The sequence below is a fragment of the Ambystoma mexicanum genome, chromosome 6q (assembly GCF_040938575.1).
Source record: "Ambystoma mexicanum isolate Mex_15411 chromosome 6q, UKY_AmexF1_1, whole genome shotgun sequence".
Taxonomy (NCBI): domain Eukaryota; kingdom Metazoa; phylum Chordata; class Amphibia; order Caudata; family Ambystomatidae; genus Ambystoma; species Ambystoma mexicanum.
This window is the reverse complement of record NC_090937.1, coordinates 1,609,098,452-1,609,112,024: the sequence shown is the minus strand read 5'-3', so window position 1 is coordinate 1,609,112,024 and position 13,573 is coordinate 1,609,098,452.

Here is a 13,573-nt window from a genome sequence, read left to right as displayed (position 1 = left end):
GGAGAGCAGGGGGGGGGCACAACGGGCAAGGGAGGCGCCAGCGGAACCACCGGAGGAACAGGTGGAGTCGGAGGAACTGGTGGAGCCCTTTGAAATATTCCCTCATGGGGTCGGTGCGCATAAGCGCTTGAATTTTACCGAGAAAGGTATCCTCAGGAGATTGTTTCGGGACCTGAGGAGGCCTCTCATGAGGTGGTAAAATCCAGGGACGTAACGGGGAAGGGTGCCACACCGGCCCCTCCACCGATGTATCCACATAAATCAAAGGAGCCACCCCCGCGGGCAAAGAAACATTGTGCGGAAGAGGCATCCGGGCGTTCCAATCATAAACCGGCCGGTAAGGATGAGCACAAGGGACCTTAGGCAAGAGACCGAGCCCTACACCAGAAGCCAATGGCGTAGTTGTAGGGGTAGCACCTAAAATGGCTGCCGTGGTCGTGGTGGGAACGGGCGCCATTTTGTCCTCATCTGAGGGGAACTGCGGTACGTGAGGAAGTGAGGCAGGGGTCCCCGTCGATGGATCAGGGGTCTTAATCTTAGCCTTAACATAAGGAACCTCGGCCGAGCCGGTACTATGAGGCCTGGAATGTTTTTGTGACATACCAACCGCCAACTGAGCCTTCGAAGGAAGGACCTCGGCACTGCTGGTAAAAGAAGAACTTTGCTTCTTTGCCCCGTCAACAGATCTGGTGTCACCACAAGAGCGGTAACGGTGCGCTTTCACCGACAAAGCCTTGACCGGCCTCTCAGAACTGTTGGTAGCTTTAGCCTCTGTACGAGGGACCTCGGACCCAGGCCCGGTAACAGCCTTTTCTGCACGGGCCTCGAACATCCGTTCAGTAACTACAAGCCCAGCCAAGGCCTTGGGGCAGACCCCAGTTTTGTTTTTGAGGGAAGCTGACAGAGAGGCCTCAGAGCGAACTCTGGTACCCCACGACTCAGTAGAACTGGGTTTACAAACAGCCCCCACAGGAGGGGCCTCTGAGTGTACTCCAGTGTTCACAGGCCCCTTACGGAGACCCTCGGAGAAAACTCTGGTAGAATTATTAGGCCCAACGGGCACCTCAGGGCGAACCCCGGTAACAGAGCGATCAACGCCCCTCCCGGACCGAGAGGATCCCGGGAAGGTATCCCCCGGTCGGGGTGCTCTGAAAAGTAAAGAACACAATGGGCGTTTTTTCTTCTCGTCGATGAATGCCTGAAAATGCAAAGGAGGAGTTTGTCGGAACACCTCCTCCCACCGCTCCAACCGTCGTTGAAGTGCCCGGACCGAAAGGGAGTCATAGTAAAAACAGGAGTCCCAACTGTGTCCCGGACCCAAACACCCTAAACAAAAAGGATGTGGATCCGCCCTCGCGAAGCGACGGTGACACGATGAACAATCTGGAAAGTCTAATTTGAAAGACATAGACAGACTAGTAAACGAACGCCAGCGAGAGCCAGTGAGAAAACAAGGGAAGAAAATCTTCTGAGGATGCAAGTGCGTCCGGTCCCGATCGAGCGGAGAAAAGGACTGATGGGCGATGCGGGAGGCGGAGCCAAGGTGGGCAGGGTTACGGCCGCGTGCCGGGCCCTGCGCAGGAAAGAGAGGAGGAACACATTTTTGAAAAAAATATGGATGCTTTTTACAAAGTGCTCCGGTCCCGTCCCACAGGACGGAGAGATGTCCCACAAGTATGGAGGAAAGGGGATGGGACATAGGAGTAAGACAGACGTAACTGTCCAAAATCTGTCTCAGCCCCTCCTGGGCACACTACTAGCGCTAAGCGCCAATAGACTTTATCTCTTCAAGCCCCATTGGCCCATACTGCTTGTATTAAAGAAAGCAGAAACTGGGTGCAGCACCCTACAGAATAAGAACTATAAGGTTGAGACCCATATGTAATATTGTTCATCTCTAGTCACCTCCTTACAATTATTAGGATATGTTATTTGCCTACTTTCTATATCTGTAATTGACTGCATTCTGCACTGTTCACTATTTTGCACATTATCACTACTTTTACTCGTTGTTGCTATGTTTAAAAAAGAATCAAGTTGTTTCTTAACAATTTTTGAAAAAAACGTATAAAAAGCTACAAGAATAGCCAAAATAATAAAAAGGCTGATGTAGACCTTCCTCAGATGGTGGTTGTTTCTTCCCCTTACTATGAGTATTGGTTACCAAGGTTTGGGTCTTCCAGGAAGGTAAAATCATAACTGCAAAAAGTGATTGCAATCTTTAATCTGTGAGGACAGGATTACCCCGTATATATATATAGTGCAACCTGGCAGCCCTCTGGGTGGCCTGATCTCAGATCTGGCAGTGAGGTAATGTACCAGCTCCCTTGGGTGGTCTGATCTTAGATCTGGTCGCAGTGAGGGAAGTGTAACCTGTCAGCTTGATGGGTGGCATGATCCCTGGGTGGCCTATCTCACATCTGGCCACAGTCAGGCAAGTGTAACCTGGCAGATCGCTGGGTGGCCTGATCTCAGTTCTGGCCACAGCGAGGCAAGTGTAAACTGGGATTTCCTTGGGTGGCCTGATCTCAGATCTTGCTGCAGTGAGGCAAGTGTAACCTGGTAGCTCCCTGGGTGGTCTGATCTCGGAGCTGGCTGCAGAGAGGCTAGTGTCACCTGGCAGCTCCCTGGGTGGCCTGGTCACTGATCTGGCCGCAGTGAGGCAAATGTAACCTGGCAGCTCCCTGGGTGTCCCGATCTCGGATCTGGCTGCAGAGAGTGGCCTGATCGCGGCCTGGCTGCAAAGAGGTGAGTGTAACCTTGCCGCTCCCTGGGTGGCCTGATCTCGGATGTGACAGCAGAGAGGCAAGTGTACCTGGCAGCTCCCTAGGTGGCCTGATCACAGATCTGGCTGCAGAGAGGCAAGTGTAACCTGGCAGCTCCCTGGGTGGCCTGATCTCGGATCTGGCTGCAGAGAGTGGTCTGATCTCGGATCTGGCTGCAGTGAGGAGAGTATAACCTGGCAGCTCCCTGGGTGGCCTGATCTCGGATCTGGCTGCAGAGAGTGGTCTGATCTCGAATCTGGCTGCAGAGAGGAGAGTATAACCTGGCAGCTCCCTGGGTGACCTGATCACAGATCTGGCCGCAGTCAGGGAAATGTAACCTGGCAGCTCCCTGGGTGGCCTGATCTCAGATCTGGGTGCAGAGTGTGGCCTGATCTCGGATGTGACTGCAGAGAGGCAAGTGTAACCTGGCAGCTCCCTGAGTGGCCTGATCACAGATCTGGCCGCAGTCAGGGAAATGTAACCTGGCAGCTCCCTGGGTGGCCTGATCTCAGATCTGGCTGCAAAGAGTGGCCTGATCTCGGACCTGGCTGCAGAGAGGTGAGTGTAACCTGGCAGCTCCCTGGGTGGCCTGATCTCGGACCTGGCGGCAGAGAGTGGCCTGATCTCAGATCTGGCTGCAGTGAGGCGAGTGTAACCTGGCAGCTCCCTGGGTGGCCTGATCTCGGATGTGACTGCAGAGAGGCAAGTGTAACCTGGCAGCTCCCTGAGTGGCCTGATCACAGATCTGTCCGCAGTCAGGGAAATGTAACCTGGCAGCTCCCTGGGTGGCCTGATCTCAGATCTGGCTGCAAAGAGTGGCCTGATCTCGGACCTGGCTGCAGAGAGGTGAGTGTAACCTGGCAGCTCCCTGGGTGGCCTGATCTCGGACCTGGCGGCAGAGAGTGGCCTGATCTCAGATCTGGCTGCAGTGAGGCGAGTGTAACCTGGCAGCTCCCTGGGTGGCCTGATCTCGGATGTGACTGCAGAGAGGCAAGTGTAACCTGGCAGCTCCCTGAGTGGCCTGATCACAGATCTGGCCGCAGTCAGGGAAATGTAACCTGGCAGCTCCCTGGGTGGCCTGATCTCAGATCTGGCTGCAAAGAGTGGCCTGATCTCGGACCTGGCTGCAGAGAGGTGAGTGTAACCTGGCAGCTCCCTGGGTGGCCTGATCTCGGACCTGGCGGCAGAGAGTGGCCTGATCTCAGATCTGGCTGCAGTGAGGCGAGTGTAACCTGGCAGCTCCCTGGGTGGCCTGATCTCGGATGTGACTGCAGAGAGGCAATTGTAACCTGGCAGCTCCCTGAGTGGCCTGATCACAGATCTGGCCGCAGTCAGGGAAATGTAACCTGGCAGCTCCCTGGGTGGCCTGATCTCAGATCTGGCTGCAAAGAGTGGCCTGATCTCGGACCTGGCTGCAGAGAGGTGAGTGTAACCTGGCAGCTCCCTGGGTGGCCTGATCTCGGACCTGGCGGCAGAGAGTGGCCTGATCTCAGATCTGGCTGCAGTGAGGCGAGTGTAACCTGGCAGCTCCCTGGGTGGCCTGATCTCGGATGTGACTGCAGAGAGGCAAGTGTAACCTGGCAGCTCCCTGAGTGGCCTGATCACAGATCTGGCCGCAGTCAGGGAAATGTAACCTGGCAGCTCCCTGGGTGGCCTGATCTCAGATCTGGCTGCAAAGAGTGGCCTGATCTCGGACCTGGCTGCAGAGAGGTGAGTGTAACCTGGCAGCTCCCTGGGTGGCCTGATCTCGGACCTGGCGGCAGAGAGTGGCCTGATCTCAGATCTGGCTGCAGTGAGGCGAGTGTAACCTGGCAGCTCCCTGGGTGGCCTCATCTCGGATGTGACTGCAGAGAGGCAAGTGTAACCTGGGAGCTCCCTGGGTGGCCTGATCACAGATCTGATCGCAGTGAGGCAAATGTAACCAGGCAGCTCCCTGCTGGGTGGCCTGATCTCGGATCTGGCTGCAGAGAGTGGTCTGATCTCGGATCTGGCCACAGGGAGGCGAGTGTATCCTGGCAGTTCCCTGGGTGGCCTGATCTTGGATCTGGCCACAGGGAGGCGAGTGTATCCTGGCAGTTCCCTGGGTGGCCTGATCTTGGATCTGGCCGGAGAGAGGGTGAGTGTAACCTGGCAGCTCCCTGAGTGGCCTGATCTCGGATCTGGCCGCAGAGAAGGTAAACCTTTCAGATCCCATGGAGGCGTATCTAAAGTCCGTTTGCAGTGAGGTGCTATTATGGCAGAAATAATGGTGGGTTCATTTCCGGTCTGGCTATAGTAAGACATACTTGGCAAACCTACCGATTTAGGCCGTAGGATACTGCTTTTTAAGCAGTCCTACCGCCTACCGATTTAGTGGCAACAAATACCGAATATATTTTTAGTATTTATTTTATTATTATTTTTGTTGGCCAGGCTGCCTGAGGCCGGCACAGCATGATCAGCATCCTGATATATGAAATATTTGATGTGTCAAGGACATGACAGGAATCAGGGCCTTTCAATCTTTTAGTTGAAAGTGGCCATGACCCTGAGGGAGGCCCTCAGCAACTGCTGCATGTTGCCAGTCAGCAGTTGTATAACACAGCAATATATTTTTCTCTATATTACTTTTGTTCTGGGGCTTGGCTTACAAGCTGCATTTGCGGGAGTCCTTGTGGCCGTCACTTCCCTTGGGGTATACAGAAGTGTTATCACCCTGATGTCTTTTCACACCGGATCCTCCACAGCAAGCACTTGTTCAAATAGAAGGATTTATAGTTTTTCAGTGGGTATTTTGTGTTTCAGCTCCCTGTTGGCTGGCCATCTCGTGATTATCAGCGAGTATGTTTGAAGAGGAAAATATGTGTTAATGAGGAAAAAGCTGGTCACACTGCTCACAGCTCACTTATTTGGTACATTTCTTTCTAATGATGGGTCAGAGGATTTTTGGATAGGCCACACCAGACAGTCTTTTCCTCTGATCTCTTCAAGGCCATATGTCACTTCCGGTCATTTTCTGTGGTGACTGAAGGCCAAAGTTCCTGTGACATCATTTCCTGGGATAGCATCATTATGTTAGTTCTACAGATTTTTGGTCACGGAATGTTGGCATGTGTATGGTAAGACACTGCCGAGTAACCTGACCGACCTCTGAGGGGCGTGGGGGGTGGCGGGGGTGTGCAGGTAGGTGGTGTAAGCCCAGGCCTGGCCTAGACCAGGGTGTAACTTTGCAGGACACTGGAGAAGCCTGCGGCCGCTGCAGATCAGACAGACGTCCTCAGAGTGGGCCAGCCCTTCCACCAGCACAGCCTGGCCCACGTGCGGTGCGGACGTGCCGGCTGCGGCGTCTCCCCGGCATTCCTGCTGCTGCTGCTGTGGTTACAGGAGGATCTGCGGCTTTGCCCTCGATGGGATGTGATTACAGGAGGGGGGAGGGGGCCGCGGCCTGTGATGCGACTAGTTTGCAGGCATGTGGCCGAGCTCCCAGAGCCAGGCTGCCCTGACTCGCCCTGGAAGCAGCCCGGCTGTGCCTGGGCGCCTGATGTAACCTGGTGTGGCTTAAGACCCTTCTGCGGTGGCGGGGGCTAGTGTCCCCATGCTGCAAGCAAGCTTAAGGGTTAACCCTCTGCAGTATCGGGGAGGGCGCAGCGTTTCTCCACGCTGAGCGCTGCACTAACTCCTGTTATTTGGAGTGCTTTATAGCCGCCTGGCCCTTAGCCGTGCACACTATCCAAATGAAAGGTTATTTTAATAACAGGGTGAGCTCACACTGTTAGTTTAAGAATAATGCCGGAACCCATCAGAACGGAGCTCTGGGAAAGCTCGTCTAACTGGAGTGCTGTACTGGCGAGGTAGGAAAGGCCCCAGTGACACCCACACAACCCTTCTTTCCAGCACTTGGATGCCCTCGTCTCATCCCTCACTGTCGCTGCCACCAGGGCAGTCCTGAGGTGTTACTGTGCTCCTGGGCACCTGCATCAGTGTCTCGCATTGGCCCGCTGAAACATTTGTCGCCTGTCTGTAATACACAATATAGTAACCATTGCCTGTGACAAGTCCTAATAATACGTGTTAGCATTTTCGTGAAATCAACTACGATCGGGACAATGGGCCATCTGCACCCCATCCTCTCCCACAACCCCCAGATGCTACAGTCATCTTCTGTATTATCTCCTGTAACACCCCCACCTGAGTCCTGCAACAGAGTGGGGATTCAAGGTGTGTCCGAGAGGTATGGGGGAGTCAGAGGGGCGGGGCTGAAGTGATCATGAAGGCACTGTTCCAGGAACCCAGCGACCCTCCCCATACACCTCTACCCCGCGTTTATTAGGGGTTTATCCTGGCAGAGGGCTATACTGGTGCCATAGTGCGCTGCCAGAGAGAACGTGTGTACTGGAGACATACATACCCCATGCCCCAGTGCCAAAGGAAACCCCGGTATTGTACCATGGTACTGGTCCCAACGTGAAGGACTGTACCAGTGGCACATTGGACGCCGGCCACCGGTGTCCGGGTGAACCCCTGATCTAGTGCCATATTTGACCCACTATTTTATCGAGGTGAACCATTGTACCTAAATTAATTCCACCTTAATTTGTACCATAAGGAAACCCTGCACATATCTGCTAGCCAGGACTTTAAGTGGGCTGGGGCTAGCCAGGGCCAAGAACCGACAGTCTCCAGAAAGTGCTCCCGAGCCAGGGCCCAAATTAGCCCCAGCTATGCTGACTCCTCAGGCAGCCTGTGTAACGGAAGCACTGAATGGTTACACGGGCTGCCTGCAGGTGTCAGCATGGCTGGGGCGTTGCCTTTTGGTTTTTTCTAACCCAAAATACTGCCACCTACAGACCGCTCGTGTAGCCGTGGCTTCAGCTACATGGACTGCCTGACCACTCTTTACTCAGAAACAAGAGGAGGGCTGGAGGGCCCAGCTCTCCTATTGTTTCTAAGGAAAGAGTCCTCATGCAGCATGAAAGCCCATTAACCGCGTGGTTAATGGGGGTTCATGCTGTGAGATGCTCTTTACTGAGAAACTATAAGTGAACCAGGCATCCCAGCTCTCCTCCTGTTTCTGAATAAAGAGTCATCATCAGCAGGCAGCCCTTTTACTCAGGGAGTCCGTGCCTTTTAACCACACGGCTCCTTTAATGAAAGGGCTGCCTGCTGAGTCTGAGAGCTGGGGCCCACTGTTGTCATACCTTTTGTGCGCCCAGCCGCTCCATTTGTGGGCTGGGGCGCCAAAGGTAATAAACAGTGCTCCCCAGCTGCCCTCCTTACACCGCAGCCCCCCACCCTTAGGCAAGGGGGGTTCTCTTTGTTGCATGGCACCCCTGTAAGGGGCCATGGTATCTCCCAGAGTGTTTTTGTGTGGTCACATGGTTACCCATGTGACCAACTTAATAAAAGGCGCGAGCCGCTTCCGGCTCGGCAGTCTGACCACCATCCGGCTCCAGTGTCGTCTCTCAAGCACCATGCTGGTTTTGCGCTACATGTGTTGGGCCCAAGGACGGGGCCTAGCACGAGGACGGTGCCCCTGCCGGACAACGCCGTCCCTGGGTGATCCTAATGCCATGTGAGCATGGCTAATGTGGCGACCCTGGCCTGGGTGCCCCCAGAGCCAGGGCCGCTGAGCGCCGGGTGCCCCCGGCCACATGCATAGCTCTGGTGCGGGTGAGGTGACCCCCATCCCTGAGTGCGCGACGTGATCGCTGCACCCAAGAACCCCGTCGGGTGCTCCCGACATGAGTATGGGGGCTGCCCGGTGATCTGGAGCAGCCCCCACAACACTCTTTAGGGGCGTGGCCTACGCTACCACATACTTAGGCCGCAGCGCCTAATGAGAGCCCCCCCTCAGTTTAGTATCTCCCTGCTGCCAGTGCCATGATGACCACCGGCTCTGCTGCTGTCGCAATGTAACCTTGGAGGATTTGCAACTCTCACTTCTGCCATTACAGGGCCTCGTGGCGCTGCTGGTACTGCCGTGTGGTTCCGGTCTCCCGAACTGTGGTAGGGAGTCATGCTGTGTTCAGGGGGGATGCGTCATCCTGGCAGGGAAGCCAGGCAGCCCCACCCATCACTTCAAGTCCACGTTTGTTGGTGTGTGTGCGCGTCTGAGCGATTCTTGCCTGGTGGTTTGAGATATGTGGGAGCTGGTGAATTGACGTTTCCCACATACATGCAGCAGTAACCATGACGACGGAAGGAAGGTCCATCCCCATAGAAAATATTTCAAATAATGAAATAAAATGGAGCGTTTTACAGTACAATTTATGTGAGAAATTCGGTTAGAAGATTGCTATCAGTTTAGTATGGTAACTCAGAAATAACTCTGAATTCGGATATTGGATTTAGGAATTTACATATGGGATTTATATGGCTAGCTAGAAAGCGCCAGACTGCTGTGCCAGAGACAGGGAGAATGCAGTGAAAGAAATGCAGAGCCAGCAGGTGTGGAAAGAAGAGGGGCCGGGGCAGCAAGGTGTTCTTCCATGAGCAGGGTCTTTAAGTTCTTTCTCTAGTTCCGGAAAGATGGGACCAAACTGTTCTGCGTCAGTATGTTGTTCAGGGACTAGTGCATAACACCACGTGACGTCAGCATTTTATCTGTTAGGTTCTAAACTGGTAGGAATGTGGCGGCTTCGAGTGCTGCAGAGCCCACCAGAGATGGCATGCCCTTCTGCCAGGCAGGAGGAAGCATTGTGTGATATAACTTAGTATGTGATGGAGGCCGGCTGGAAGATGAGGCATGCCAGGAGGAGTGACCAGTGCAACCCTGTAAGGGCTGGGGTGATGAGCCTGAGGTTCTTAAGGAATGTATGTAGAAGCTGTGCAGCTTGCTGGGCTGCTTCCCGGGAGGCAGGGAGGTGTCTGGTGTTGTGCCCAGCATGGACGCGGTTAACGTGGCGTGATGAGGTCCCTCCCGCTGGCTGTAACGAATCCGCCGAGGGATGTTTTGAGACGTTTCGGGTAGAAAGAGAGAAAAGGAAATAAAAGTAGCATTCTCTGTGTCCCTCATTTTGGTGCACTTGCATGTAGAAGAAAATGCGGTCAGCAGAGGCCACAACTGAATGGGGACACAAAATCTGGCGACGAGGATGGGATGTACACACCTCCTCATACAAAAACATTATTAGTGAGCACCTTGATCCTTTACACAAAACGTGAAGGTGACTGACCGCTGCAAAAATGTCTGAGAATGAAGAGAGCGACAGAGGCAGTCAAGTGAAGCGTCTGATGATGAAGGGCCCTGTGCAGCTGCGTTTCGCCGACCAGGCCCCTTCGATATGGGAGATCAGCAAGCCCTGGGCCAACGATGGGAGAGATGGCTACGGAGATTTGAAAATTACAGGGCAGCTTACGATGAAAAGGCTCCAGACAAGTTCTCCAGGAGATTGCTAATTAACTTGGTTGGTGACAAAGTTGAAGATCTCATCCCTATGTTCCCACCTGAAGAAGTAAAGACATATGAGGGGCTCAAGGAGGCCCTGTGTACCTACTTCGACCCTCAGCGCAACGTAGACCATGAACGACACACATTCACTCCAACCTGTCAAATGACTGGTGAGTGCATGGATGCATTTGCAACTCGATTGTACAAATTGGTGGCTCATTGTGACTTTCACAAATTCCAGAATGAAGAGGCCATCAGGTTAGGGATCATTGGAGGGAGGGTGCCTAGCCTCCACCTTTAGAAAGAAACTACTCTGCGAACCTCTTTCGCTTGCCACCATTCTACAAATGGCACGGACGGAAGTGAGAGCAGACTCACAAGCTACGCAGAGAGAGAAAAGCAAGGGACAGGTGAAAGAGCAAGTGTACCACATCAGTCAAGGAGGGAGAAGCAACACCTTTGGCAATGCCCCGTCAAGAAGATACAGCACCACCGGAAAGTGTTATAGGTGTCGTCTGCCATTTCACATAAGGAAGGAACACAATGCCCTGCTTTTGGACAGAAGTGAACCAACTGTGTACGGGATAACCATATAGCGAGAGTATGTAACGACCCGCCGAACAGGACCCAAGGAGGTGGCAATGGGGGGGCTAGACCAGAGTACAATCTACGCCCTCCATGGCCCAGAAGAGACACCAATGAGAGGAGAGATTTGGTCTGCCACATTCGGCAATTCACCAGACGATCACCATCACTCCCACCAGTGCAGGAAAGAAGCCAACATGAATATGCAGATATGATGAATGATGCAGTGACTGCCGCGGAAGGAGACATCGACATTCAAGTAGGTCAACACCCTGCCAAGTTTGTCATCGACATGGGAGCTACGCTGAACATTATGTGCATATCTGAATTTCGCACAATGGCCCATCCGCCGGAATTGATACCGTCAGAACAGAAGGTAATTCCAGTTGTAAATCACATTCACTTCATTTTATCTATAATTGTCTTTCTTTGGTTGAGGTAATCCTGGTTACAAGATTCTTCTACATTGAGTTGAAATATTGTCCACTTTTGTCTTTGACAAAGGTTGTTACAATATTCTTTAACTAGATATCTCTTAAAATAAGCATTGCGCCCAAAATGCTTCTATTCAATATTTCAGTATTCAAAGTTTTATTTTTGAGCCAAGTGTCTGTTTTGGAATGCAGCCGTGTTACCTGACAAAGGCCATCTCACTAGTCATTCTGAGTGTCTCTGCTGGACCCGCTGCTCCCGTTACTTCTTTCGTCGGGTTCGCACAGGCGTCCGACAGCTCTGGTAATGTGCCTGTTGCTCACGCCTCCTGTAATTGGAGCTTTCTTTGCTCCGCTCACATTCTGGTGAACGCCACACACCAAAGCAGCATGCAGGACCAGGAGAGCTTCTTCTCTCCACCGGACAGCTATTTTCAGTGTGGCTTCCCGCTGCACATCCTCTGCTTTCAGGTTTCCCGATCTCTGCCACTCTCTCAATGCGGTGTCCTACTTGCAATGCAGTGGCGGCTCCGGTGTCTCCTTCTCCCTCCTGCTGCTTCCACTGCTTCCTTATAATTGCCCACACCTGAAGGGCCTTTACATGTTTAAAGGTCCCACTCAGGTGTGGGTCATTACAACTACTAGACCACACATCACAGTTCTGCAACTCTAAGCCACCCTGACTCGTCTCAGTAAACAATGCATTATGGGACTCAAAGTCCCTAATGTTCTTATTTATTTTAATCTCAGGATATTCAACTTTGCTCTATTTTAGTGATTTATAGTATGTTCTTGAAGGGTACGTTTTCAAAGGAATTAATGGTCGCTTCTTGACTTCACAATTCCAACATAATGTAGAATTAGAACAATCTGAATAAGTATTCACTCCTCGACTTTCACATATTTCATTCCCCTGTTTATCACAGGGGTTTCTGCACTTTGTCCTTTGGGGAAATCTGGGAGAGGAAGCTTTACTGTGATAACAAACCATCAAATATTCAGGCATTAGGGAACCTTCAGCCTCAGAAGAGGATAAACACTGTGTTTCCCCTGACGGAGTCCTCACATTCCCTTGACGGCATTTCTCCACCCATGTATTCCTCCTGGCTATCACCACCTACCTCCAGGGCCAGGATCAGGTAGAGGCTGCCTTCCCAGGCCCCAGGGGAGGAGACTTTAGGCTGGGATTCTGTGAGGATTCCACAGGAGTCATCACACAAGGCCACCGTTTTCCACAATACCATGGCATATAAAGCAAATAAACCTATTTGGTGCCTGAGAACCTGAATTGTAATACTCCAGTGTAACACCAGAACCTTCTTCCTGAAGATTTCTTCTAGTATTGGCCAAAAGGTAGAGCAAAGGAAACCTCCGCTCCATTGGTCAGTATAGAGACAGCCTTTAATTTCTAAAATTGCAGCACTGGTAGAATGGAAAAGCAGCTATATCTTCTCAGCAGCACAGAAACCTTGGCTGCCAAGTATTTCGCTTTTGCTCTTAAAATCCGTTCCCTTTGGACCATCAACTAAACTCGAGTTTATGTACATCCCCAAATATGAGAAACATTCCACTTTACCTAAGGGTACCTGGCTCAAGCACCATTTAACCACAGCTTTGTTTCCCATACGAGAGGGCTGTAGAATTAGTATCTTTGACTTTGGGATACTTATTTCCAAACCATTTCTTTTTTTAGTATAAACATACAATTTATCAAGTTGGTGCTGCAAGCTGATGGCCATCTGGTCCAAAAGTACCAGATCATCGGCGTACAGCAATCAACGGATCATTTTTCCCTCAGTGCACAGAGGGAAGGATCTTCGTAGCTTCAAAGTGTCACCCAAATTCGAGATAAACAGATTGAATAATGCTGACACCAAAGGGCATCCTTGCTTTTATCAGTTGGCCCTGATCCCATCCCTGACCCCTTCTGTGATAGGTCAGAAGAAGGACACGGACTCTGATTAGACATTTCACTGGTATTTTTATTAAAGAATATGAATAAAGCCTATCTTTCCCTATTCTACAAGGCATCCCTACCTAACAAAACTAGCTACAGTGCGTGTCAGTCGTCAGTGACTACCTATATACTGAAACCGTCCACTGTCCGACTCTAGCCTATCTACCCTGCCACTATTTTAACAGCTCAAAGTCGTCAGCAGAATGTTTCTCTTCTCCCGGGGTTAGTTGGCTATTCTTTCAACCACTTTTCAAAAGATGATATTTAGACAGTCTCTAGAGACCACTTTTATCTGTTTGTATAGTTCATTCATTGTTGTCTTGGACTTTTGTTTCTTCTCTTTCTTTCCTCTTTAAGGAGTGATCCTCGTCTGGTAAACTTTCCTTCTGGAATATTTCTTAGTTTCATGAATAATTCTTAGTCTTTGATTTCCCTTTGTTCTGTGTCAAAATATATATCGACAATG